The sequence below is a fragment of the Heterocephalus glaber genome, unplaced genomic scaffold (assembly GCF_053883595.1).
Source record: "Heterocephalus glaber isolate CG9 unplaced genomic scaffold, H.glaber_assembly_v1.0 deba00000122, whole genome shotgun sequence".
Classification (NCBI taxonomy): Eukaryota; Metazoa; Chordata; class Mammalia; order Rodentia; family Bathyergidae; genus Heterocephalus; species Heterocephalus glaber.
In genome coordinates this window covers 50,300,893-50,328,251 of record NW_028258138.1, presented here as the reverse complement: position 1 = coordinate 50,328,251, position 27,359 = coordinate 50,300,893, and the positions used below count along the sequence as shown (strand labels likewise).

The 27,359-nt window shown below is 37.2% G+C and overlaps 1 protein-coding gene across 1 annotated transcript in view; it reads left to right on the top strand.

Annotated features, from left to right (window-relative positions):
• Positions 1–23,663, top strand: part of Impg2 (interphotoreceptor matrix proteoglycan 2) — a 240,980-nt gene extending 217,317 nt beyond the window's left edge. Inside the window, exon 20 of the transcript XR_015452507.1 lies at positions 23,522–23,663. The gene's annotated coding sequence lies outside the window, so the exon portion shown is untranslated. The remainder of the gene's footprint in view (positions 1–23,521) is intronic.
• The last annotated feature ends 3,696 nt before the right edge of the window (positions 23,664–27,359 follow it).

Below are 27,359 nucleotides of genomic sequence, written 5' to 3'. Positions count from 1 at the left end.
AAAACAAAATACCAATGACTGGGTAGCATAAACAATAGACTTTTATTTCTCATAGTTCTGGAAGTTGGAAAATCCATGATCAAGGGAGCAGTAATTTCAGTTTCTGATGAGGGCATCTTCTGGCTTTCAGATGGCTTTTTTTCTTGCTATATCCTTACATGGAATTTTGATAGAGAAACACACATGCACACACACACACATACACACACACACAGAGTGAGAGAGAGAGAGAGAGAGAGAGAGAGAGAGATTACTATGGTCTCTCTTCCTTTTCTTATTATGTCTCTAATTTCATGATGAGCCTAAGATTTCATTTAAATCTAATTATTTCCCAAAGCCTCCAGCTCCAAATATCATCATAGTGAAAGTTATGATTTCAACATATAAAGTTTAGGGGGACACAAAGCCATAGTCCATAACAAGAAGAAAGATTTAATGCAGTTGGATTGGGTCCCAGTTTCTTCCTGACTATTGAGGGAATGTTCCCACAGGGGTGGGGTGAAGAAGGCAGGTGACCTTATCTAGTCCCATGGTCAGTATGATTCTGGAACTCCAGGTAAATACACAGTAATGCACTCTAGAAAGAGGAAGTCTCTTCTATGATGCTCCTAACAGGATGTCCTTAAAAATGACAAGAACGCTGCAGTATAACACAGAGATGTTTCCTAAATGAAATCTTCCCTTACTGTGTGACATAACACCATAAAATCTCCATTATTGGAGGCATCATTCATCACTCTGGGCTGAAGTGTGTATATTTGTCATGGACAGAAGGGACCTGAACTGCTGCCCTCAACATCCCAGGCTTCTTTCAGCTTTGTCTGAGCCTCTAGATTACTTGAATCTTTTAGATCATTACTAAAGCTTGACACTGGGTAAGATATTGATTCACTGCATCTGATCCTTTATATTAGCTCAGGCAATAATGAAATACAGCAAAGAAAACAAGAAAATGTTTCCAAGCACATATACCTTTCTAATATGTACTTTTATTGGTTTTAATTTTTTTTTTATAATTGTGCACATTTAATTTACAAAGACTAAAGAAGTTTTAAATTGGGCCATTTAACATGCACTGCATTCATTTTTCTATTTTTTATTATGGTAATTTATACCTCACAAAATTGATCATTTAAACAATTTTAAGTGTATAATTTGGTGGTATTAAGTATATACACATTGTTGTTACCACACTCCATCTCTGGAATGTTTTCATCCTTTCAGAGATACTGCATTAAGCAATAACTCTCCATCTCCTCTCCCCAAATCACTGGTAGCCACTTTTCTACTTTCTGTATCTAGGCATTGAGTATTTGTTCTTTTCTAGCTACCAAACTAAATGGGATCATACAATATCTGTATTTTTTGTGTCTGTCTTATTTCACTTAAAACAATTTTCAAGGTTCTTCCAGGTTGTAGTATGTCAAAATGTCATTTCTTTTAAAGAGTTTATAATATTCCCCTGTGTGTGTATATTTTGCTTACTTAATGATATGTTGTTAGACATCTGAGTTGTTTCTAGGTTTTGGCTTTTGTGAATAATGCTGGTATAAATACTGTTATACAAATGTCTGTTAGAATCCCTGCTTTCCTTTCTTTTGGGTATATACCTGAAAGTGAAACTGCTAGATCATATATGTATATAGTAATTCTAATGTTTAACTTTTTGAGGAACTACTATGCTGTTTCAGCAGCTATATCATTTTATATTCCTAGCAACAATACACAAGAATTACAATTTCTTCATTTCCTTACCTATACTTGCTATTTTCTACTTATCAAAAATAATTGTTCAGTGTCATTATTAAATAATAATAGCTAATAGTATTTTACTACTTACTAGCATGAGCCATTGTGCAGGTAGTTGGATCTTTCTGGGCCAATCTTGGCTCCTGGACAATCTTGTCCGTGAAATGAAACTGTCATGACTCAACTGTTTAGTTACCTATCTGGAGAATTTTGCTTATCTCATTCTCTTCTTACCTACAGCCAACCTCTGGGTAATTAATGGATGATTAACAGAGAGGCTTATTGGGCAGTTTGGAATTATGAGTATAATTTCATTAAACAAAAGCAATTAGAGTACACTGTTAAGTTAACATCAACTTTCTTTACTGAGTTTTTCTCTAGTGCTTTTCCTTAAGCAGCTTTGATTATTCACACAGGTGAAAAGGGATTTGTCTTCTTGTCCAAGCCATTGCTCTGTTAATCATTCTATTCTACTTGATATGGTTTTCCCTGTAGGTAGTTGAAAAATAAATTTGTTTGGTGAAAGTGATTTTTATTTGTCAGGGTGGTTATTGGTATTCTGAATACACTATTCAGGAAACATCACTGAAAAATTTAAATTACTAATTGCTTGAGCCATAATTGCCTTAAAAGTATATGCATATTCTGAATGTTGAGAACATATTTTTAAAAAATTAATTTACTTATGATTATCATTAATAAAAGTAAGATCTGCTCACATTAGCTATTTAGGGCCTGTCTGTGTCTGTTTACCATGAAGCCTAAACATTTAGCCTGTAATTGGCACTACAGGGATGGAAAGGCAGGCTAGGAACTGTTTTCTTTCCTAGGTGGTTGGTAGAGCCAGGTTGTGGGGGCAGAATTCAAACAAGACTTTTGTTCATAATTTCTTAAGCTTGGCCAGCTGTGAAGGGGATGAGTATGACACTCTAACTCCTTTCTACATGAATTTGTGTATGTGTGTACACATGTGACACAGAAACAACATTCATTTTGAATTTTCTGTGATGTACTGTGTCTGTAGAAATCTCCAAATAGGATTTATTTTATTTTATTTTATTTATTTATTTTTTGGTACCAAGGATCGAACTCAGGTCCTTGAGCTTGCACAGAAGGCGGCGAAACCACTGAGCTAAATCCCAGGTCCAATAGGATTAATTTTAAAAGGCGAAAAGGCCTGGATTTAGCTCAGTGGATCCACTGGCTGCCTCGCAAGCACAAGGTCCTGAGTTTGATACTGGTACCACCCCCCCCCTCCCCGCCAAAAAAGTAAGGGTGTCACTTTTTTTTTTTTGTATTAAATTCTTTTATTGGTACATTGTAGGTATACAACACAATTACATTTCTCATTGGGAATTGTACCTTTATATAATGCATCTTGGTTCTTATTTTTTCCCCATTCCTAGCCCTCCCTTCACGCCCTCCACCCTTCCCTATTTACAAAGACTTTATTTCCATTTTTTCCATTTCTCACCATTTTTTCCTTTCCCTTCTTTCCTCTCCCCTGCCCCTCCCACTACCTCTACCCCTTTGGACCTTTTCTTCCTATTTTACATTATCGATTATTCATTCTAATCATTGGTACATTTTAGGTATACAATATAATGACATTCATCATTGGAAATTTGCACCTTTACATAGTCTCTCTTGGTTCTTATTTTTCACCCTTGCCCAGCCCTCCCTTCAACCCCTCCATTCCTCCCTATTTACAAAGATTTTCTTCCTATTTTTCCATTTTCTCATACTAATCCCACTCCATTCTTTCCTTTCCCCTAGCCCTCCCACTTCCTTCCCCTTTGCCCCTTTTCTTCCTATTTCACATTACCTAGTATACATTTAGTCCTTATTTACACTTTCAGTTTCTCACACCAGAGAAACTATTTGGTATTTACACATGTGTGTCCTATTTATTTCACTTAAGAGTATTCCCTCAATGTGCATCCACTTAGCTATAAATGTCTCTGATTTCTCATTTTTTATGGCTGAGTAGTGCTCCATTTTATCAAAAAACCACATTTTCTTTATCCAGTCTCCAGTTGATGGGCATTTGGGCTGTTTCCAAGTTTTAGCTATTACAAACTGTGCTGCTATGAACATGGGTGCACATGTATTACTGTGGTATGATTCTTTTAATTCTTTGGGGAAGATCCCCAGCAGGGGAATAGCTGGGTCAAATGGGACTTCCAGTCCTAGTTCTTTGAGGTATCTCCATACTGATTTCCACAGTGCTTGCACCAGTCTACACTCCCACCAGCAGTGGAGCAGGGTTCCTCTTTCCCCACAGCCCTGCCAGCATTTGTTATTGGTTGATTTCATGATAGCAGCCATTCTTTCTGGAGTGAAGTGGAATCTCAGTGTCGTTTTCATTTGCATCTCTTGAATGACCAGTGATGTTGAACATTTTTTCATGTATTTCTTTGCTATTTCTACTTCTTTGTCTGAGAAATGTCTGTTCATTTCAGATGCCCATTTTTGGATTGAGTCTTTCAATTTGGGAGGTCTGATCTTTTTAAGTTCTTTATAGATTCGAGATAGTAGACCTTTGTCTGAGGAAGAGCAGGTGAAGATTTTTCCCACATTGTGGGTTGTCTCTTCACACTGCTGGTGGTTTCTCTTGCTGTGCAGAAGCTTTTTAATAAGAAGAGATCCCATTTGTTGATTGTTTGTGCTAGTTCATGGGCAACTGAGGTTTTGTTCATAAAATCTTTTCCTACACTGATGTCTTCAAGAGTTCTACCTAACCTCTGTTCCAACTGGTTCAGAGTTTCTATTTTAATATTTAGATCTTTAATCCATTTTGATTTTAGTTTAGTGCACGGTGAGAGATACAGGTCTAGTTTTAATCTTTGGCAAGTTGAAGCCCAATTTTTCCAGCACCATTTATTAAAGAGGCTATCTTTCCTCCAGTGAGGGTGTTTGGTTCCTTTATCGAAGATGAGATGGCTGAGTGTGTCTGGCATTGTTTCTGCATCTTCTAATCTGCTCCACTGGTCCTCAAGTCTGTTTCTTTGCCAGTACCATGCTGTTTTTATCACAGTAGCTTTGTAGTATAGTTGCAGGTTGGGGATTGTGATACCCCCTGCCATGTCTCTGTTACCTAGAATTGCTTTTGCTATTCTGGGTCTCTTCTTGTTCCAAATGAATTTTGGGATTGTTTTCTCAAGGTCCATGAAGTATGCTGCTGGAATCTCAATTGGAATTGCATTAAATCCATATAGCAGTTTTGGAAGTATGGCCATTTTCACCATATTAGTCCTTCCTACCCAGGAGCAGGGGATGTCTGTCCATTTTCTGATATCATCTTCAATCTCTCTTTTCAGAGTGCCATAGTTTTCAGAGGGAAGAAATGGCCCAAATCCATGCAATTAGGAATGAAAAGGGTGAAATTACAACAGACCCAGCAGAAATCCAGAGGATCATCAATACCTACTTCCAGAACCTATATGCCAATAAGATGGACAACACAGAAGAAATGGACAGATTCCTAGATACATATGAATTACCAAAGTTGAATGAAGAAGACCTAAAAATTCTGAACGACCCAATATCAACCAATGAAATTGAAAATGTAATTAAAAACTTATCAGCTAAGAAAAGCCTGGGCCCTGATGGCTTCACTGCTGAATTCTACAAAACATTTAGAGAGGAACTGCTGCCACTACTGTTGAAACTCTTCAATGAAATTGAAAGGGAAGCAATACTTCCAAATTCATTCCTGGAAGCAAGCATCACCTTGATCCCCAAAGCAGAGAAAGACCCAACTGAAAAAGAGAACTATAGGCCAATCTCACTAATGAACATAGATGCAAAAATCCTTAATAAGATACTGGCAAACAGAATGCAGAAGATCATCAAGAAGATCATACACCCTGATCAAGTGGGATTCATTCCAGGGATGCAGGGATGGTTCAATATATGCAAATCAATTAATGTAATACACTATATCAGTAGAGCCAAGAACAAAAACCATGTGATTATCTCCATAGATGCAGAAAAAGCATTGGACAAAATCCAACATGCATTTATGATAAAAACCCTACAAAAAGTTGGAATAGATGGTCTCTACCTCAAACTGATAGAAGCCATCTATGAAAAACCAACAGCCAATATCATACTAAATGGTCAAAAACTGAAATCCTTCACACTAAAATCAGGAACAAGATAAGGATGTCCACTATCACCACTCTTGTTCAATATAGTTCTGGAAACATTAGCCACAATAATTAGACAAGAGAAAGAAATAAAAGGAATAAAGATAGGTAATGAAGTCAAATTGTCATTATTTGCAGATGACATGATACTCTATATAGACGACCCCAAGAACTCCACCAAAAGTCTTCTAGACTTAATAACCAAATTCAGTCAAGTAGCTGGTTACAAGGTCAACACACAAAAATCAATAGCTTTCCTCTACACCAATGACAGACTCACTGAGAGAGAAATAGGGCAAATAATTCCTTTCACAATAGCATCCAAAAAACTGAAATACCTGGGAATCATCCTAACGAAAGAAATCTTTCTTTCTTATTTTTTTCGAGTTCTTTTATTGGTACATTTTAGGTATACAATTCATTTACATTTATGATTCCGTGTTTGTACCTGTACATGATATATCTTGGTTCTTATTTTTTTCCCCCCATTACCTGTGCACCCTTCACCCCCTCTGCCCTTCCCTAATTACATAGATTTCATTTCCATTTTTTTTCTTTTCTCATAGTTTTTCCTTTCCCTCTTTTCCTTTCCCCTTCCCCTCCCTTCACTCCTTCATCTTTGGACCCTTTTTCCTATTTCAAATTATCAATTATTCATTTTAATCACTTTAACCCTTGTTTACACTATCAGTTTCTCACACTAGTGAAACTATTCAGTATTTACACACATGTATCCTATTTATTTCACTTAAGAGTATGGCCTCGATATGCATCCATTTAGCTATAAATGACTCTAGCTTTTCATTTTTTATGGCTGAGTAGTACTCCATTTTATTAAAAAAAACACATTTTCTTTATCCAGTTTCCAGTTGATGGGCACTTGGGCTGCTTCCAAGCTTTAGCTATTACAAACTGTGGCACTGTGAACATGGGTGCTCATATATCACTGTGGTATGATTCTTTTAATTCTTTTGGGAAGATCCCCAGCAGGGGAATAGCTGGGTCAAATGGGACCTCTAGTCCTAGTTCTTTGAGGTATCTCCATACTGACTTCCACAGTGGTTGCACCAGTCTGCACTCCCACCAGCAATGGAGAAGGGTTCCTTTCTCCCCACACCCCCGCCAGCATTTGTTATTTGTTGATTTCTTGATAGCAGCCATTCTTTCTGGGGTGAGGTGAAATCTCAGTGTTGCTTTCTTCTGCATCTCTAGAATGACGAGTGATGGTGAACATTTTTTCATATATTTTTTTGCTGCTTTTACTTCTTTGTCTGAGAAATGTCTGTTCATTTCAGATGCCCATTTTTGAATTGGGTCTTTTAATTTGGGGGTCTGATTTTTTTCAGTTCTTTATATATTCTAGATAGTAGTCCCTGAGGTACAGCTGCTAAAATTTTTTTCCCATATTGTAGGTTGTCTGTTAGCTCTATTGGTGGTTTCTTTTGCAGTGCAGAAGCTTTTTAATAAGATGATATCCCAATTGTTGATTCTTTCTGCTAGTTACCGTGCTACTGAAGTTTTGTTCATGAAGTCTTTTCCTATGCCAGTGTCTTCAAGAGTTCTACCTAACTTATCTTCCAGCAAGTTTAGTGTTTCTGTCTTAATATTTAGGTCTTTAATCCACTTCGATCTTAGTTTAGTGCATGGTGATAGGTATCGGTGTAGTTTTAATCTTTGGCTGGTTGAAATCCATTTTTTCCAACACCATTTATTAAATAGGCTATCTTTCCTCCAATGATGGTGGATGGTTCCTTTGTCAAAGATGAGGTGGCTGAGCATGTCTGCACTTGTTTCTGCATCTTCTAATCTATTCCACTGATCCTCAGGTCTATTCCTTTGTCAGTACCATGCTGATTTTATCACAGTAACTTTGTAGTATAGTTTCAAGTTGGGGATTGTGGTACCCCTAGCCATGTCTCTGTTGCTTAGAAGTGCTTCAGCTATTCTAGATCTCTTCTGGTTCCAAATGAATTTTTGGATTGTTTTCTCTAGTTCTGTGAAGTATATTGTTGGAATTTCAACTGGCATTGCATTGAATCTATATACTAGTTTTGGAAGTATGGCCATATTTCACTATATTTCACCATTTTCATATATTTGTTCTTCCGACCCAAGAGCAAGGGATGTTTTTCCATTTTCTTGTATTCTCTTCGATCTCTTTTTTCAGAGTGCTATAGTTTTCAGTGTAGAGGTCTTTTGCTTCCTTTGTTACATGGATTCCTAGATATTTCATTTTTTTGCATGCTATTTTAAAAGGAATTGTTTCCCTAATTTCTCTCTCAGTGAGTCTATTATTTGTGTACGAGAAGGCTATTGTTTTTTGAGTGTTGACCTTGTACCCAGCTACTCTACTGAATCTGTCAATTAAGTCTAGAAGTCTTTTGGCAGAGGTTTTTGGGTCTTCTATGTAAAGTATCATGTCGTCAGCAAAGAATGACAGTTTAACTCCTTCTTTTCCTATCTTTATTCCCTCTATTTCTTTCTCTTTTCTAATTGCTGTGGCTAATGTTTCTAGAACTATATTGAAGAAGAGTGGTGATAGTGGGCATCCTTGTCTTGTTCCTGACTTTAGTGTGAAAGTTTTCAGTTTTTGACCATTTTGTATGATGTTGGCTGTTGGTTTTTCATAGATAGACTTAATCAGGTTAAAATAACGACCTTCTATTCCAATTTTCTGTAGGTTTTTTTTTTTAATCATGAATGGGTGTTGGATTTTGTCAAATGCTTTTTCTGCATCTATTGAGATGATCATATGGTTTTTGTCCTTGACTCTGTTAATATGGTGTATTACATTTATTGATTTATGAATGTGGAACCATCCTTGCATCCCTGGGATAAATCCAACTTGGTCAGGATTGTATGATCTTCTTGATGACCCTCTGTATTCTGTTTGCCAGAATCTTCTTGAGGATTTTTGCATCTATGTTTGTTAGGGAGATTGCCCTGTAGTTCTCTTTTTGGATTGGGTCTTTCCTTGGTTTTGGAATCAAAGTAACACTTGCTTCCAGGAATGAATTTGGACGTATTGCTTCCCTTCCAATTTCCTTGATGAGTTTAAAGAGCAATGGCATTAGTTCTTCTTTATATGTCTTGTAAAATTCAGCAGTGAAGCCATCTGGACCTGGGCTTTTCTTTGTTGGTAAATATTTTATTACATTTTCAATTTCACTCATTGTAATTGGGGTGTTTAGAATTTCTATATCTTCTTCATTTAACTTTAACAATTCATGTATATCTGGGAATCTGCCCATTTCTTCTGTGTTTTCCATTTTATTGGAGTAGAGGTTCTCAAAGTAGGTATTTATGATCCTCTGGATTTCTGTTGGATCTGTTGTGACTTCACCTTTTGTATTCTTAATTGCATGTATTTGTGCGTTTTCTTTCCTTTTTTTGATAAGGTTGGCTAAAGGTTTATCAATTTTATTTATTTTTTCAAAAAACCAACTCTTTGATTCATTGTTTTTGTATTGTTCTCTTAGTCTCCATTGCATTGATTTCTGCCCTGATCTTTATAATTTCCTCTCTTGTACGAACTTTGATTCATTATGCTCTTCTTTTTCTAGGATCTTGAGGTTCTGCATTAGGTTATTTATCTGAGTTTTCTCTGTTTTCCTATTATGGGCATTCACTGCTATGAATTTCCCACATAGAACTGCTTTCATTATGTCCCATAGATTCCTGCATGTTTTACTGGCATTTTCATTTACTTGTAGAAACTGTTTAATTTCTTCTTTAATTACTTCTGTGACCCATTGGTTGTTCAAAAGGGTGTTATTCAGTTTCCATGTTTGTTGGGGTTTTGCCGTTTCTTATGTTATTGATCTCCAATTTTATTGCACTATGGTCTGATAATATACAGGGGGTAACTTCAATTCTTTTACATTTACTTAGACATGGCCTATGAGCTAGCATGGGGTCTATTCTGGAGAATGATCTGTGTGCAGCTGAAAAGAATGTGTATTCTAATTTTGTGGGGTGGAACACTCTGTAAACATCTAGTAAGTCCATTTGTTCAATAGCTTGATTCAGTTCTAGAATTCCCTTGTTAACTTTTTGTCTAGATGATCTGTGTATTTGTGATAGTGGGTTATTGAGGTCCCCCACTACAATTGTGTTAGTGTTTATTTGGTTTTTCTTGTCTATTAATATTTGTTTTGTATAACTGGGGGCATTCATATTTGGTGCATATGTATTTAGGATTGTCATCTCTTCCTCTTGGATTGTTCCCTTCACAAGGATGTAGTGACCATCTTTGTCTCTCTTAATTAGTTTTGGTTTGAAATCTACTTTGTCTGCAAATAAGATTGCTACCCCTGCTTTCTTCTGGGTTCCTGTGGCATGGAGAACTTTTTTCCATCCTTTTACTTTCAGTCTATGAGTTTCTTTTTGAGTTAGGTGTGTTTCTTGTATACAGTATATTGTTGCATTTTCCTTTTTAATCCATTCTGCCAGTCTATTTCTTTTGATTGGTGAATAGAGGCCATTAACATTCAGGGTTATAATTGATACATATTGATTTATCCTTGTCATGATGTTTTACTTTTGTTGGCTCTTTTATTTCTTATTTTTCCCCCCTTTCCTTTTAGTGTCTTACCTTGGCTGGTGGCTTCCCTCTGTTGGGCCTCATGAATTTGTGGCCTTCATTGCTTTTTTCTAGGATATTGTTTAGAATTTCTTGTAGTGCTGGTTTGGTGTTCATGAAATTTCTCTGGTGTTCTTTGTTGTGGAAGTATCTAATTTCCCCATCAATTTTGAAAGATAATTTTGCAGGATACAACAGTGTAGGTTGGAAGTTATTTCTTTTAGGGCTTGAAATATTTCACTCCAAGCTCTCCTTGATTTGAAGGTTTTTGTTGAGAAGTCTGCTGTGATTCTGGTGGGCTTTCCTTTGTAGGTGATTTGTTTCTTTTCTCTAACTGCTTGTAGGATTTTGTTTTTCTGTTGGGTTTCTGGGATCTTGACTATTATATGTCTAGATGTAGATTTTTTTTGATCATGGCTGGTTGGAGTTCTATATGCCTCACTTACCTGTATGTCCAATTCTCTACCTCTGTCTGGGAAGTTTTCCACGATTACTTCTGTGAACAGTTTTTTTTATGTCAATTGTGCTTTCTCCTGTTTTTTCATGGGCTCCTATCAGTCTTATGTTATTCTTCTTTGCATCATCTAGCAGTTGTTGGATTCATTTCCCATGGTCCCTTACTATTTTTAAGAAATCTCTTTTTTCATGGTCTCTAACCACGGTCCTGTCTTCTATATCTGATATTCTATCTTCAGATTCCCTTAATCTGCTATGGATACTTTCAATGGAGTTTTTGATCTCCTGAATATCTGTTTGAATCTGTTTCATGGATTCTGTTTCTTTCTTATGTTGGGCGATCATGGTTTCCATTTCTTTCTTATGCTGGGTATTCATGGCTTCCAGTATGTCTCTGAGCTCATCTATTTTTTCATCTGTTTCTGTTTTAGATCCTCTAATCATGTCTTTCACTCTGCTCACCATCTCTGTAGATATCTGGGAGTTTATTTCTGCTTTGAATTTTTCTAGATCCTCATTCATCTGTTTTGTTACTTCCTGTGCTATCAGTTCAGGGTTTTCAGGTGGTTGGTTATGGGACTTTTCCATCTCATTTCCCCCAGGATGTACCCTTGGTGGGATGGAAGTCTGAGTTTGTGCCTTGCTTAAATGTCTTCTCATTTTTGTTTTTGATACTGTCCTTGGTTTAACTCCTGGGTTGATAGTTTGAAATTGCTTATTGTAGGCATCTTTGTTGCTTGTAATTAGAACTCTTATGGAATGATTGTTTCTCAGAGGTGTTTTCCAGATATAGCTGATCTTTAAGTTTTGAGTCTCTAATGCCTCTAAGGCTCTCATTTCCCTTATACTAGGAAGGTTCATTGGCTAGATCAATACCAACACCTTAGCCCAACTGATACAATCAGCAACACCATTGCATCAAGTACATCTTTGAAAATGACAATTTGTGGTATTTATTAATCCATCCCCTTTAGCTGTGTGACTTAAATCAAGATCGAGGACCAACCCAACATATAGTGAATAAACTCTTCAATATAACAACTTTACCCTTTGGGATGGGGAGTTAGAAGGGGTTGAGGAGGGAGAGATAGATGGGAAGAAGGATAGGGGAAGGTTAGCAGTGTGGTCATAGGACACAAGTGAGAAGGAAAAAGAGAATAATAGGAAAATAACTCCAAATGAGGACCAAAACAGGGACAAAAAGGGACAATGAACACTGTGGGAGAGAAAGAGAGTGAGTGTAAGAGAGAAAGAAAGGAAAGAGAAAAGTAAAAAAGCAGAGAAAAACAAATATTTGCAAAGAGTAGGGAAAAAATAAAGATAAGAGGAGGAAAAGAAAAGAAAAGAGGAAAAAAACCCCAAAATAATAAAACTAATTTTGGGAATAAAAAATAACCATGAAGATGAAGGGCCTCTTTCAGGGTATGTCTCTGCTGTTACAATAGACAACTTGGTTTGCAGTGTGCAGATATAAGTCAATGAGCCTCAGCAAGCTAGTCACAGACCCATGAGATTCAGGCAGATTTCTGGCTCCAAGTCCCAAGTTGAGCTCCCTGTCCTCCCATACGGTTGAACTCTGCAGAATTGTATTGCAAGTTCCAGCTGCCCTTTATCTGAAGATAGTCTGGATCCTGATGGGAGGTGAAGATGACTCCAACTTACCCAGTACAGTGGTCTGGTGGTCTGGTTTCCTCTGCGTCTTTGTAGTGTGGAACCAGGTGGTTGTACAGAGGAGCGGGGATGGGGGCGTTGTCCAGTGGATTGCTGCCAGGGCGCGGGCTATTTTGGCACATTCCACATGACTCAGGAAGTTGCTATGGCATCTGCATACCTGTCTGTCTGCAGCGGGCTGATTCGGTGCATTCTGCGTGACTCCGGGTGTCACTTTCTTAATGTATTATTTTTAATAAAAAACTTACTAAACATCTTAGATTTGTCTTTTTGGCACATTACATAAGTAACTAGTTTTGTAAAAAATGAATTTTAGGGTATTAGAAATAAAATTTTAGATTCCTCACTTGAGAAACTGGGAATTTGATTTGACGTAAGAGTTTCTAGAGACATTGGTGATTTTAAGGAGACTCTACAGTGGGTTTATGAGCCACCTGAGAATGGGCTCCACAGATCAGCACTGTCAGATTACCTTGAAATTTGTAAGAAACAATTTCAAATCCTAGATGTGTGAAAAGAATACGATATTTTAACAAGATCCCTAAGTGATTTTTAAGCAGATTAAAATTTGAGACATGCTTGTCTAGAAAGGAATTCTATTTAAATTTAGTCACGTCTTGTTCATTTCTATTTTTATTTATTTTATTGAAACTTAATCTTAATTTTTTATATAGAGACCATAATTATTCATCAGGATAAATGCTTAAAGAAATCTGAGGCTATAATACAATTACCAATTCACTTTGTTCTACTTTAGGAAAAGGGAAAAGGCTAGTTTCTATTATGCCAATCTTTGCCTATGTACCCATTACAGGGCATGACTGGAAGGCAGTGTCCTGGGCCTCAGGCCCCAGGGGACATGGTCAGAAGCAGGGACACTGGGCCTGGATCACCAAATGACATTTTGTTTTATGTGTTAAGCAGTCCAGTTTTCTCTTCAACTCTCCCACAGGCTTGACAAGGCTTACATTTATAATACTTAATATTTTAATAACTGGTACCCACAATGAATATTTATGTGGAATTCTGCCCCCTCTCTTTGCCCCACACTGTGCACACTGGCAGAATATGAGTCCTCTCCAGGGTTAGGACAAGCAACTCCCCAGGGATCACAACTCTCAGGTGGGAACCCAGACACTGACTGGGAGCTAATAGTTGGCCAGAAGTTTGGAGGAAAATGCTTTGGGAGGGGAGAAAAAAAATGAAAAGGAAAACCTTGCAACTTATTTTACCTAATTCAAAGAACAATGTGGTCCAACTGAAGCTGGAGTTGCCTCTCTGCTGGTGAAGCCTCTGGCTTGCAGGGAGAGAAAGGTGCTCTGGTGACTGACACTCACTGAGTCCTGGGTGAGTTGGGTTGTGAGCTGACCATTCCACAGCAGTGCAGGGTGCAGACAGCTCTCTGGAGGAGCCAATTGAGGGTGGCCTGCACTCACCTGTGGGCCAACTTCAGTCTCCTTCAGTCCTCAGCCCTCACTGAGCTTCTTTAGGAGTTGCACTCTGGGCTCCCAAGCTTGAATTCCTCTTAGGATATGAGACAGCTTGTTCCTTCTGGTGTGCAAGGTAAGAGTTTGTCCATTAGAGATCCTCCTCTGTTAATGACCTACCTGTGTAAGGATCACTCAGACTTAAGACCAGAACTAGGACCTAGGAAGCAGGATGTGAGTGACAGTGTGGCCCCATGATGGTTTCTTCTATTGTACAGCACTGTAATTTTTGCTGACTGTCCTGTACAGTACGGCACTGTAGTTCAATGTTCTCTTACACATTACAGTACTGGGGCCAGGGATTTAGCTCAGTGGCACCGTGCCTGCCTCACAAACACAAGGTTCTGAGTTGGAGCCCTGGTAACCAAAAAACTAAAACAAACAAACAAACAACCACATTACAGTACTGTATGTAAGAGTTATGCAAATGAAAGTGAAGTCATCGAGTTGGAGTTTCCTTTGACAAGTTCTTTGTTCTGAATATTGTATTGTTCATTTTTCTTAAAAGTTTGGAGAGAGAGACAGAGACAGAGATTTTAAGGTACTGGTTCAGCAACTGTGGTGAGTTGAGATATTAGCTACTTTCCTGTGCCTAGGACACAAGACCTGACATCCACAACTTTGATCAATTTATTTTATTTTGGCTCAGGGTTTTGGGTCTATTGTTGTCTGGCTCCAAAGTTCAAATGGCATGGAGGAAAGGCATGGTGGAGGAAAGCTATTCATCCCATAGCATCCAGGGAGGAGGGAGGGAGGGAGGAGGGAGGACTTGGGGACAAAATACACTCTTACAGGTCACACTCCTGGTGACTGCCTCTTCTGGCCAAACCCCACCTTCTAACAACACATTTGACTTAATAGGCTAGTCCACTGATTAATATAATGTCTTCATGATTCAATTGATCAATTATCTTTCAAAAATCCTACCTCTGCTTACATGAGATTTTGGGGTGTCATTTATATCTAAACCATAATATTCTGCCTCTGGCCCCCAGAAAACTCATGTCCATTTCATCATGCAAAATATATTTATCCTATTACTAAGAGTCACCAAAGTCTTAACAGGTCTAACATTGCCAAAACATCCAAGTCCAAAGTCTCCTCTGAGAATCAAGGCAAACTCTTAGCTATGAGCCTCTGTAAAAATAAAAAAGAAAGCTAGATACTTCCAATATATAATAACATAGGGTAAACATTCCCATTCCAAAAGGGAGAAATAGGGAATTGAACCGAAAGACTGAAAACCATCAGGGCAAACATTTAATCCTGTAGCTATATGTTCAGCACCTGGGGTAGGCTGTGGTGAGATGTGAGTTGCAAAGGCTTTAGTAGCTTCAGCCCCAAAGCAATCCTGGATGTAGCCCACATGGCTTTTCTCTTAGGGTGAGTCTGCCTATGCCTGCAGATTTCCTTCTCAGCTGATCAATGTTTCTGGCATCTCTAACTTCCTCAGGTCTCCAATGCACCTTTGGGTTCACTTTCACAGTTTCATGCATTGCTCTCACAGAGGCTTCTTGCAGGGACCATGACCTTGTCACACAGTTTTGTCTGGCCTCTCAGGATGAAATTTGGGTAGAAACCTCCATGATGTCATAAGTCTTGCATTCTCCATGCCTTAAAATATCAGCACTATGTTGATGCACTAAGATCTGCCACCAGTTTTAACAATAGCAGGTCCCCCTTGAACCATGGATGCAGTACCCTTTGAGTACCTAGTTGGCTTAACTTAAGCTTACACTTCCCTAGGTATCCCTGAACAAGCCACTGTCCCAGGACTCTCCTCATAAATTGAAGATTTGTAGTTTTGCACCACTGAACCTTCAATGGGTGGTATCGTGCTGATTTTTGAGATGCCCTTAATCTGTTTTTCTTCTTAACCCTTTACAAAGTACATGGTTTCCATTTATTTATTTCAAATTTTATTTTATTGGTACATTATAAGTATACAATATAATGACATTCATCATTGGAAATTTGCACCTTTACATAATCTCTCTTGGTTCCTATTTTTTCCCCCTTTCCTTGGCCCTCCATGGAACACCTCCATCCCTCCCTATTCACAAAGACTTTGTTTCCATTATTTAATTTTCTCATATTAATTCCATTCCCTTCTTTTCTTTCTCCTACCCCTCCCACTTCCCCTTCCCCTTTGCCCTTTTTCTTCCTATTTCACATTATCTATTGTACCTTTTAGTCCTTATTTATACTTTCAATTTCTCACACTAGAGAAACTATTTGGTATTTACATGTGTGTCCTATTTATTTCACTTAAGAGTATCGCCTCAAAGTGCATCCATTTAGCTATAAATGTTTCTAATTTCTCATTTTTTAATGGATAAGTAGTACTCCATTTCATAAAAACCCCACATTTTCTTGATCCAGTCTCCAGTTGATGGGCATTTGGGCTGCTTCCAAGTTTTAGCTATTACAAACTGTGCTACTATGAACATGGGTGCACATATATAATTATGGTGTGATTCTTTTAATTCTTTGGGAAAGATACCCAGCAGGGGAATAGCTGGGTCAAATGGGACTTCCAATCCTAGTCCTTTGAGGTATCTCCATACTGATTTCCATAGTGGTTGCACCAGACTACATTCCCACCAGCAGGGGAGCAGGGTTCCTCTTTCCTCATAGCCCTGCCAGTATTTCTTATTGGTTGATTTCATGATAGCAGCCACTCTTTCTGTGGTGAGGTGGAATCTCAGCATTGTTTTCATTTGCATCTCTTGAATGACCAGTGATGTTGAACATTTTTTCATGTGTTTATTAGCTATTTCTACTTCTTTGTTTGAGAAATGTCTGTTCATTTCAGATGCCCATTTTTGGATTGGGTCTTTAAATTTGGGAGGTCTGATCTTTTTAAGTTCTTTATAGATTTGAGATAGTAGACCTTTGTCTGAAGAATATCAGGTGAAAATATTTTCTCACATTGTGGGTTGTCTCTTCACACTGCTGGTGGTTTCTCTTGCTGTGCAGAAGCTTTTTAATAAGAAGAGATCCCACTTGTTGATTGTTTGTGCTATTTCATGGGCAACTGATGTTTTGTTCATAAAATCTTTTCCTACACCAATGTCTTCAAGAGTTCTACGTAACCTCTGTTTCAGCCGATTCAGTGTTTCTATTTTAATATTTAGATCTTTAATCCATTTCAATTTTAGTTTAGTGCATGGTGAGAGATATAGGTCTAGTTTTAATCTTTGGCAAGTTGAAACCCAATTTTTCCAGCACCATTTATTAAAGAGGCTATCTTTCCTCCAGTAAGGGTATTTGGGTCCATTGTCAAAATGAGATGGCTGAGTGTGTCTAGAGTTGTTTCTGTATCTTGTAATCTGTTTCACTGGTCCTCAGGTTTGTTTCTTTGTGAGTACCATTCTGTTTTTATCACAGTAGCTTTGTAGTAGAGTTGCAGGTTGGGGATTGTGATACCCCTGCCATGTCTTTGTTACCTAGAATTGCTTTTGCTATTTTGGGTCTCTTCTTGTTCCAAATGAATTTTTGGATTGTTTTCTGAAGGTCCATGAAGTACGTTGCTGGGATTTCAATTGGTATTGCATTGAACCTATATAGCAGCTTTGGAAGTATGGCTGTTTTCACTGTGTTGATCCTACCCAGGAGCAGGGGATCTCTTTCCATTTTCTGATATCATCTTCAGTCTCTCTTTTTGGAGTGCTATAGTTTTCATAGAAGAGGTCTTTGATTTCTTTTGTTAGGTTGATTCCTAGGTATTTCATTTTTTTGATGCTATTGTGAAAGGAATTGTTTGCCCTATTTCTTAGTGGGTCTGTTGTTCGTGTAGAGGAAATCTTTTGATTTTTGTGTGTTGACCTTTTATGTAGCTACTCTACTGAATTTGGTTATTAAGTCTAGAGGACTTTTGGTGGAGTTCTTGGGGTCTTCTATATAGAGTATCATGTCATCTGAAAATAATGACAATTTGACTTCTTCATTTCTGAACTTTATTCCTTTTATTTCTTTCTCTTGTCTAATTGTCATGGCTAATGTTTCCAGAACTATATTGAACAGGAGTGGTGATAGTGGACATCCTTGTCTTGTTCCTGATTTTAGTGTGAAGGATTTCAGTTTTTGACCATTTAGTATGATATTGGCTGTTGGTTTTTCATAGATGGCTTTTATCAGTTTGAGGTAGAGACTGTCTATTCCAACTTTTTGTAGGACTTTTATCATAAATGCATGTCGGATTTTATCAAGTGCTTTTTCTGCATCTATGGAGATAATCATATGGTTTTTGTCCTTGGCTCTATTGATATAGTGTATTACGTTTCTTGATTTGCATGTGTTGAACCATCCCTGCATCCCTGGGATGAATCTTACTTGGTCAGGGTGTATGCTGTTCTTGATGATCTTCTGCACTGTTTTTGTCAGTATCTTATTAAGGATTTTTGCATCTTTGTTCATCTATGCCCTATAGTTCTCTATTTCGGTTGGGACTTTCCGTGCTTTGGGGATCAAAGTGATGCTTGCTTCCAGGAATGGATTTGGGAGTATTGCTTCCCTTTCAATTTCATTGAAGAGTTTAAGCAGTAGTGGCAGTAGTTTCTCTCTAAATGTCTTGTAGAATTCAGCAGTGAAGCCATCAGGAGCCAGGCTTTTCTTAGTTGGCAAGTTTTTAATTACTTTTTAAATTTCCTTGGTCCATATTGGGTTGTTTAGAAATTTTAAGAGTTTCTTTGTTCAACTTTGGTAATTCGTATGTATCTAGGAATCTGTCCATTTCTTCTGTGTTTACCATCTTGTTGGCGTATAGGTTCTCAAAGTAGTATTGATGATCCTCTGGATTTCTTCTGGGTCTGTTGTAATTTTACCCTTTTCATTCCTAATTGCATGGATTTGGGCCTTTTCTTTCCTCTTTCTGGCAAGGTTGGCTAATGGTTTTTCAATTTTGTTGATTCTTTTGAAGAACAAACTCTTGGCTTCATTGATTTTTTTGTGTCATTCTCTTAGTCTCCATTGAATTGATTTCTGCTCTGATCTTTATAATTTCCTCCCTTGTATGAGCTTTGGGTTTGTCTTGCTCTTCTTTTTCTAGAAGCTTAAGGTTCAGCATCAGGTTGTCTATTAGGCTTGCTCTGTTTTCCTAATGTGAGTATTCACTGCTATGAATTTCCCTCATAAGACTGCTTTCATTGTGTCCCATAGATTTAGATATGTTGTATTGTCATTGTCTTTTAATTGAAGGAACTGTGATTTCTTCTTTAGTTTCCTGTGTGACCCATTGCTTATTCAGAAGTCTGTTGTTTAATTTTCATGTGTTTATTAAATTTTTGTGGTTTGTTTTGCTACTGATCTCCAATTTCATTGCACTACTGTCTGATAATATTCAAGGGATAACTTCAATTCCTTTGCACTTACTTAAACATGTTTTATGAGTGAGCATGTGGTCTATTTTGGAGAAGCACCTATGTGCAGCTGAAAAGAATGTGTATTCTGATTTTGTGGGGGTGGAACACTCTGTAAACATATGTTAAGTTCATTTGTTCAAGAGTTCGATTGAGTTCTAGTATTTCATTACTTATTTTTTATCTAGTTGATCTATTTGTGACAGTGCAGTACTGAGGTCCCCCACTACAATTGTATTTGTACATATATGACTTTTCATTTCTGTTAGTATTTGTTTTATATAGCTGGGCGCACTAGCATTTCGTGCATAGATATAGACAATTGTCATGTCTTCCTCTTGGATTGTTCCCTTTACAAGGATGTAGTGTCCTTCTTTGTCTCTCTTAATCGGTGTTGGTTTGAAATACACTTGATCTGCAAAGAGGACAGCTACTTCTGTTTTTTGTGAGTTCCTGTCACATGGAGTATTGTCTTCCCCCCTTTAACTTTCAGTGTATGAGTTTCTTTTTGAATTAAGTGTGTTTTTTGTATGCAGCATATTGTTGGATATTGCTTCTTGACACATTCTGCCAGTCTATTTCTTTTGACTGGTGAATTGAGACCTTAACATTGATGGTTATAACAGATATGTATGGACTTATCATTGTCATGACTTTTTCTTTTTGTTGGATTCTTCCCCTTTGCATTTAATTTCTTGTTGTGCCCAACGGATTCATTCTGCTGGGGTTATGATCCTCATTGTCTTTTCTTAGGATATTATCTAAAATTTTTTGGAGTACTAGTTGGGTATTCATGAAGTTCCTAAGGTACTCTTTGTCATGAAAGTATCTTATTTCTCCATTAAGGTAGAAAGACAGTTTTGTAGATAACATCAATCTGGGTTTGAGGCTGTTTTCCTTTCAGACTTGGAATATGTCACTCCTAGCTCTTCTTGCCTTGAGGGTTTGTGTTGAGAAGTCTGCTGTGATTCTGATGGGCTTTTCTTTGTATGTGATTTGTTTCTTTTCTCCAACTGCTTGTAAAACTTTGTTCTTCGGTTTGTTTTCTGGAATGTTAACAATTATTTGCCTATGTGTAGATAATTTTTGATCAAGGCTATTTGAAGTCCTATATGTCTTACTTATCTGAATGTCAAATTCTTTTCCCCAGCTTGGGAAGTTTTCTGCCATCACTTCTGTGAACAGTTTTTTTATGTCATCTGCACTCTCTCCTGTTTCGTCTTTGCCTCTGATCAGTCTTATGTTATTCTTCTTTGCATCGTCTAGCAGCTGCTGGATTGATTTCTCATGGTCCCTTACAATTTTGAAGCAATTTTCCTTTTCCTGGTCACTAATTGCAATCTTATCTTCTATATCTGAAATTCTGCCCTCACATTGGCTCATTCTGCTGTGTAGACTTTCAATGGAGCTTTTAATCTCCTGGAAATCTGTTTGCATCTGTTTTTTGGATTCCATTTGTTTCCTATGTTGGGATTCTATCATGTTCCTCAGCTCCTGTATAGATTTATTAATCATATCTTGCACTATGAGCACAATCTCTGCTGTTATTTGAGAAATTATTTCTGATTTCATTTTTCCCTCTTTTCTTGCCAGTTCAAGGAGTCCAGGTGGTTGAGTATCAGAGTGTTCCAACTCATTTCCCTTTGAGGTTGCTGTAGGTGATCTGGAAGTCTGGTTTTGAGGCTTGTTTCCATGTCTTCTCATTTTGATGGGGAAGGGTGTGCATGCTGCTAGCACCCATGTGGCTCAAGTCCTCTGTGCTGGGAACATTGGTATGGCACCCCTCATGACTCCTGTGCACCGGGAGTGGTGTTATGGTGGTGTGAAAGCCTCCTCTGCACTAGGAGCACTGGTATGGTGGCACATGGTTTCTTTTTAATGTGTATATTTTTAACAACTATGTTCTCTGGTGCTCCAACTTTGCAGTTACTTCCTTATTGGCAACACTGCAAACTTTTCAAATCATTCACCTCTGCCATTTGCTCCTTGTTCTCACTGTATATCTGGCTAAAAGCAGCCAGAAGTGCATATGTCATAGTCTGAACACTGGGGTATCTTGAAATTTCCTCTGTTTAATTTGTGGTCTTTAATCTTGGTCTGCCAAAAAGTCTCAGGACATGGGTAAAATGTAGATAAATTTTCTGCCAAAGTGTAACACACATGATGTTGGGAGCAATGCTACATAATTCTAGGGAAAAATCATTTGGTTAGCCTAGTTCTCTTACCTACAGCCCAGCTACAGAATAACTCCAGTTTGACCTCCGGTCACAACTGAGACTTCAGTGATCCAGTGATGCTGTGATTCTCCAGGACAAGAAATATCCTGGGAGAACAAATATCTGCTCAGTTCCTCGTTGTTCTTGGACTGTTAACATCTTGTTTGCCTGAGATGTACTGAACTCTCTGCAAGTCTTCTGTTACACCTTGTTTATCCCAATGTGAACTATTGAACTCTCTGCAAGTCATTTGTTACATTTGTTTCTCCCGATGTACTGAATTATCTGCAAGTCACTTGTTACGAGGTACTGAATAAAAGGTGTGGTAAGCTGGGGGCTTTTGTCTTTGCCACCCAGAGCAGCACTGATCAGACCCAGAGCTCAGCTTCTTCTCAGTCTCATTTTTCTACCTTTCCTGTAATTCGCTGTGTGCTGCCGTGGCTCGCAGGAGACCAGGACTAACTGCAGAGGTTCTGGTAACGTCCCCTTCCCCTGTTCCCTACAACGTGATCTCTTGGTCCAGGTGCCAATGGAGTCCTTATTCCTAACAAACTTCCTGAGCCTGGCCTTTACTCTTTGAATTTTTTAAAATCAGTATTCTAGTCTTCTGAGCTTTGATCTGTATTGCTCATCAAACATGCTTACAACATTCTAGTACTTCTGTGGCTTGCATCCCCAAATCTTTCCAACTCCTTCCACAAACAAAAGTCTTCTGAACCATATGGTCAGGTTCAACCACAGAAACACCCCCATTACTTGTACCAATATCTGTATTAGCCACTTTCACCCAGGACAAAACACCTGACACAAACAATTTAAAGGAAGAGAAGTTTATTTTTTCTTAAAAGGAAAAGAAGTTTATTTCAGTCCATCGTAGGCTTGCTCTAAGGTACAAATGGCACAATGGAAGGACATGGCAGCCAGGAATTGGAGAAAGGGAGGAATCAGGAATAAGAATACGCTCTTCCAGGTCACACCCTTAATGACTGGCTCTTCTGACCAGGTCTCACCTCCTCATATCACATTCAGGGATAAACTCATCAATAGATTAATCTGCCAGTGAGGATAGTGCCCCTCCAATCACCTTTCAAAAGTCCCATCTCTGAATAGATGAGACTTTTGGGGGACATTTATACCTAAACCATAACAGTCAGCAAATCCAAAATCTTCAGAGCAGTCCAGCAGGCTAGCTATTCAGGAAAAACTCGTAATACGAATCCAACGATAACACAGGTAAAATAGGAAGAAAAGGCCCAAGGAGGAAGGGGAAGTGAGAGATTGGGGAAAGGAAAGAAGAGAATGGAAATAATATGAGAAAAGGAAAAATGGAAATAAAGTCTTTGCAAATAGGGAGAAGTGGAGGGGTTGAAGGGAGGGCAGGGGTATGAGGAAAAAATAAGAACTGAGATAGATTATGTAAAGGTACAAATTTCCAATGATTAATGTCATTATATACATAAAATGTACATATATAAAATACATAAAATGTATATACATACATAAAATGTACCAATAAAATTAATTAAAAAATAAATAAAAAAGGAAAACACACACAATAGGCTTCTTTCTTCTTGTCCTCTAATTGAATGAGAGAATAATCTAAAAATTAAATTTAAAATAATCTTTCTTAGGTAGCTATTAATTAAATTTTGGCAGTATCTTAATTGAAATAGTATTTTCAAGGTTCATCCAAATTTTCTAATAGTTTATCATTAATTGTAAAATTAAAGTGAGTTTTCCCTTATTTCATGAAGGTTAGGGTGAATTATAATTTGGCAATATGTACAAAGGCATTTGGACTTTGCATAATGTTTGACCTAACCATTTTTCTTCACTGTTTTTTCCTAAGGAAAAGTATGTGGAAAGATACAATGTGGAAAAAGTATGTGGAAAGATACAATGACAAAGATATAAGGACATTAACTGCAGTGCTATTCCTAGTAATGAAGCATGTAAGAATGGTTAAAGAAAAGGTAGGTTATCTCTGGGAGAAGGAAGGAGGGAGGGCAGTGATGGATGGGGAAAGGGATAAAAAATGATCAAGGTATGCTATATCCTCATGCTAATCAATCCCCCCAAGTGACAGTAACTATGGTGTATTGAAAACATGTATTCAAAAAAACCAAAGATGATATTATCTATGAAATGAGATATCACATAAGTATTTAAAAGACTGTGGAAGAATATTTAATAACAAAAAACACATGATATGCTAAATTTCTAAAAGTAGTGCTTCAAACAGTATGTGACCTATTCTAGATTGTTTTAGAATTTAATACAATTTGTGGAAAATTTAAAAAATACTTAGGAAATTCAACGAAGTTAGAAAATATATATATTTTATTCCTTGCCTAATCTATTACTACTCAATACTGTGTTTTATGGAGAATTTCTGTGAAATGCCCATATATTAACACACATCAATCAAAGTGGTTTTTAATATACTTCTTTTGAATGTTGAATGTGAGTTTGCATTCCACAATATTTAGATTTTTTTTGTTATTAGGAACACCTATATGATTCACTGCATATGTCATATGAAATATGTTTAATTTTCATTCCAGATCTTCAATAAATAGCTCTGACCTTAGAACAAGTGTTTGAGTCCATGTGTAAAGCTTGGTAATGGTAGTGTTTGACTTTCCCAGTTGTTTTTCCTGCTAGTAGTGTCTAAGGATGTTGAGCTGAAATATCTTACTACTTCTCCTAGAAAATGTCATAATATGCTTTGCAGAATAATCACCATTATCTTGGGAGGTGCTTATTAGCTGATGAGGGCACATAAAGTTTTAATACAGAGTAGCTTTGCTCTCTGACTAGCAGTGATAACATTGAAAGCTATATTCTCTTCCTAATCTCTTTGTAAATTGTCATCATTTTAGCAAAATTAAGAGACCTCAGATTGTTTCATGTGTTTATAATACTGTGTAGTGACCCTGGATGCATACACACACACACACACACACACACACACACACACACACATATCCTATTTCTAGAGATAGAAGAGGATATGAAGTCATTTGTGATGAACAAACATTCTGATCCCAGATTGTTTAGAAGTGTTTGCTGACAAAATTTACAGCAACAGAATAATTTGGCCAACATTCTAGTTGTGTATAATCTTGCTTTTAAGAAAATATTCACAGATATCAAATTGGTACTAATTCCAATTTTTGTGCAATGTAGTAATCAGAGTTCTATATAATGCAATATTTGTATTTATAGAGGGAGGGTTCATAAACATTCTCAAGTAAAATATCATACTTTTATTATCTTTCACAAATGTACTAAGTACTTTCTTCCAGGGAACAATTAAAATACCCAGACAAGTATAAATAAAAAGCTCAGGGCCGGGGATTTAGCTCAGTGGTTCTGCCACCTGCCTCGCAAGAGTAAGGTCCCTAGTTCGATCCCTGGTACCAAAAAAAAAAAAAAAAAAAAAGCTCAGATAGGCATGAACAAATTAGGAAATAAATTAATGTCTCAGTTCTCACTGTTTTTTAAAATTACTTAATGTTTGTGATGCTAAAAGCTGTTGAATATGGCTCTGTTTAAGAGAGTAAGGGCTCATGTAGAGAGTATAGAGAAAATCAAATATGAGGATGTTGAGCAGGTGGCACTTGTTGCCTGCCATCAGAAGTTCAACCATCTGCCCAATATACCTTGGTATTTGAGTCACCAAAGAAAACAATGCACTTGAGTACTGTGTGGAACAATACTGTACTAGTACAAAGGAGAGTCAGAGGAAGTACACCTTGGTTCACCATGGCCAATAGGTCCCTCCCAGCAGCTAACCAGGATCATTGTCTTCCAGGCCCAAGACTATTCTTATGCAGCCAAGTAGGGGTCAAAGGTAGAAGATTGTCTTTCCCAATAAAAGAGGCATTAGAAAAATTTACTACATGACTCAACATTTATTTCATATTTATGAGGATGAAATACAATTAACACTCAAGTAATAATGACATCCTCAAGTAATAATGACATTCTTGAACACAGTTTCCGTGACTCTTCATATCCCCATGGCCTTCTGGGATGGAGATTACAAAAGTTTGACAATGCATAAAAATGGGGCTATCAGCTTTCTTTTTTTTCTAATAAATGTTCGTTTGTTGTAACCCCATTGGTTGGTGATACTACCATCACACTAAATTATTGTGTGGTTACAAACAAGTTTATTTTATTGTTCATTTTGTTCCAGAGGACATAATATGAGTATGGACATCTAGAATCAACAGGCATTTTCTTGGTCATATTTTTAAAATATTATATTTAAGATGATATGAATTTCTGACATGAATTCTAGAAATAGAAATACAATAGCTCCAGTAGTCAAAGAGTGTCATTAAAATATATTAGTATAACTTGTTCCTTTAGAACACTGCCACCTGCCCCTCAAGTCCAACTCATTTACATTAATATATTTAAAAAGTTTATATAAATATATATATGCAGGAAAAAATCCAAAGAAGACAATCATATTGCTTTACTACATGGACTAACAGCTGGGATGCTCATTTAAGGTCTTTTTCAGGCTAATAAAATTTATTCTAAAGCAAACCTTCCAATACTTCTGTGAAAGCCAAGAATATTTTTTTTTCTTTTTTCTTTATTTTTTTGGCTAGAAGTCAAATGACTACTTGTGATGCTATTCTGTGGAATCTGTTGATTATTTTACCATTTGAGCACAGAGATATACTCTTAATACCTGTAGATACTCAAGCACACTAAATCCAAACCATTTCTTCTTATTCTGTACTGCTGGAAGTGTATAACTTCAAATATATCTTTATTACATTCACGAAAATCAGTGCCCAATCATTAAAAAAGTGATGGTCAAATGACAGCTTATGTGATGTTTTGCCTGGTTTTAAATATTCATCTTTTCCCCATCTTTACCACTGACTGTGAGTTCATCTTCCCCTTTCACTTTTTCATATTTCCTGCTGGTGAAAGGAAGAGAATGTGCCCAGCCCAAAGATGGTCTCATGTTAACCTATCCAGAGTTTCATGAAAAAAGGATGAAACTACTAGATCAATTAAATTTTAAGAGCTTTTCTTGGAGCTAAGATAAAAAAGAAATATGAACTTGTATTGATAAATATAGTCGAAGTGTTTTTTTCCTTTGGTGTTGAGACTGAACTCAGAGCATTCATGCTGAGCCACATCCCCAAACTTTTGAAAACATTTAATTAAATTTATTTTATTTTTTATTTTGAGACGGGGTCTTGATAAGTTGCTCAGACTGGGCTTCAACCGCTATCTTTTTGCCTCAGCTTTTCAGAATGCTGGGATTACAGGCATTTATCACTACATTTGGCCAGTTGGAGCTTTTGTTATATGAATTTGATGAATACAGATCTGGATTTCATTATTTTATTATGAGACTTCATGATTAGCAGATGCTTCTAATGAAAATATGCATTATGTTGTCTTTATATTGTTGATTTTTACCTGTGCAGTGTTTATTTCTCTCTAGTAATTGAAATGATAATAATGATAATAATGGGGCTGGAAATTTAGTTCAGTGATGCTGCCGCCTGCCTCACAAGTGCAAGGTCCTAAGTTCAATCACTGGTTCCCCCCCCCCCAAAAAAAGAAAAAGATAATAATGAATATGAATACTGAGTGGTTATTCTCTAGTATTTATCATAGTTTAACATATAGAGTCTGCCAAAAAATGT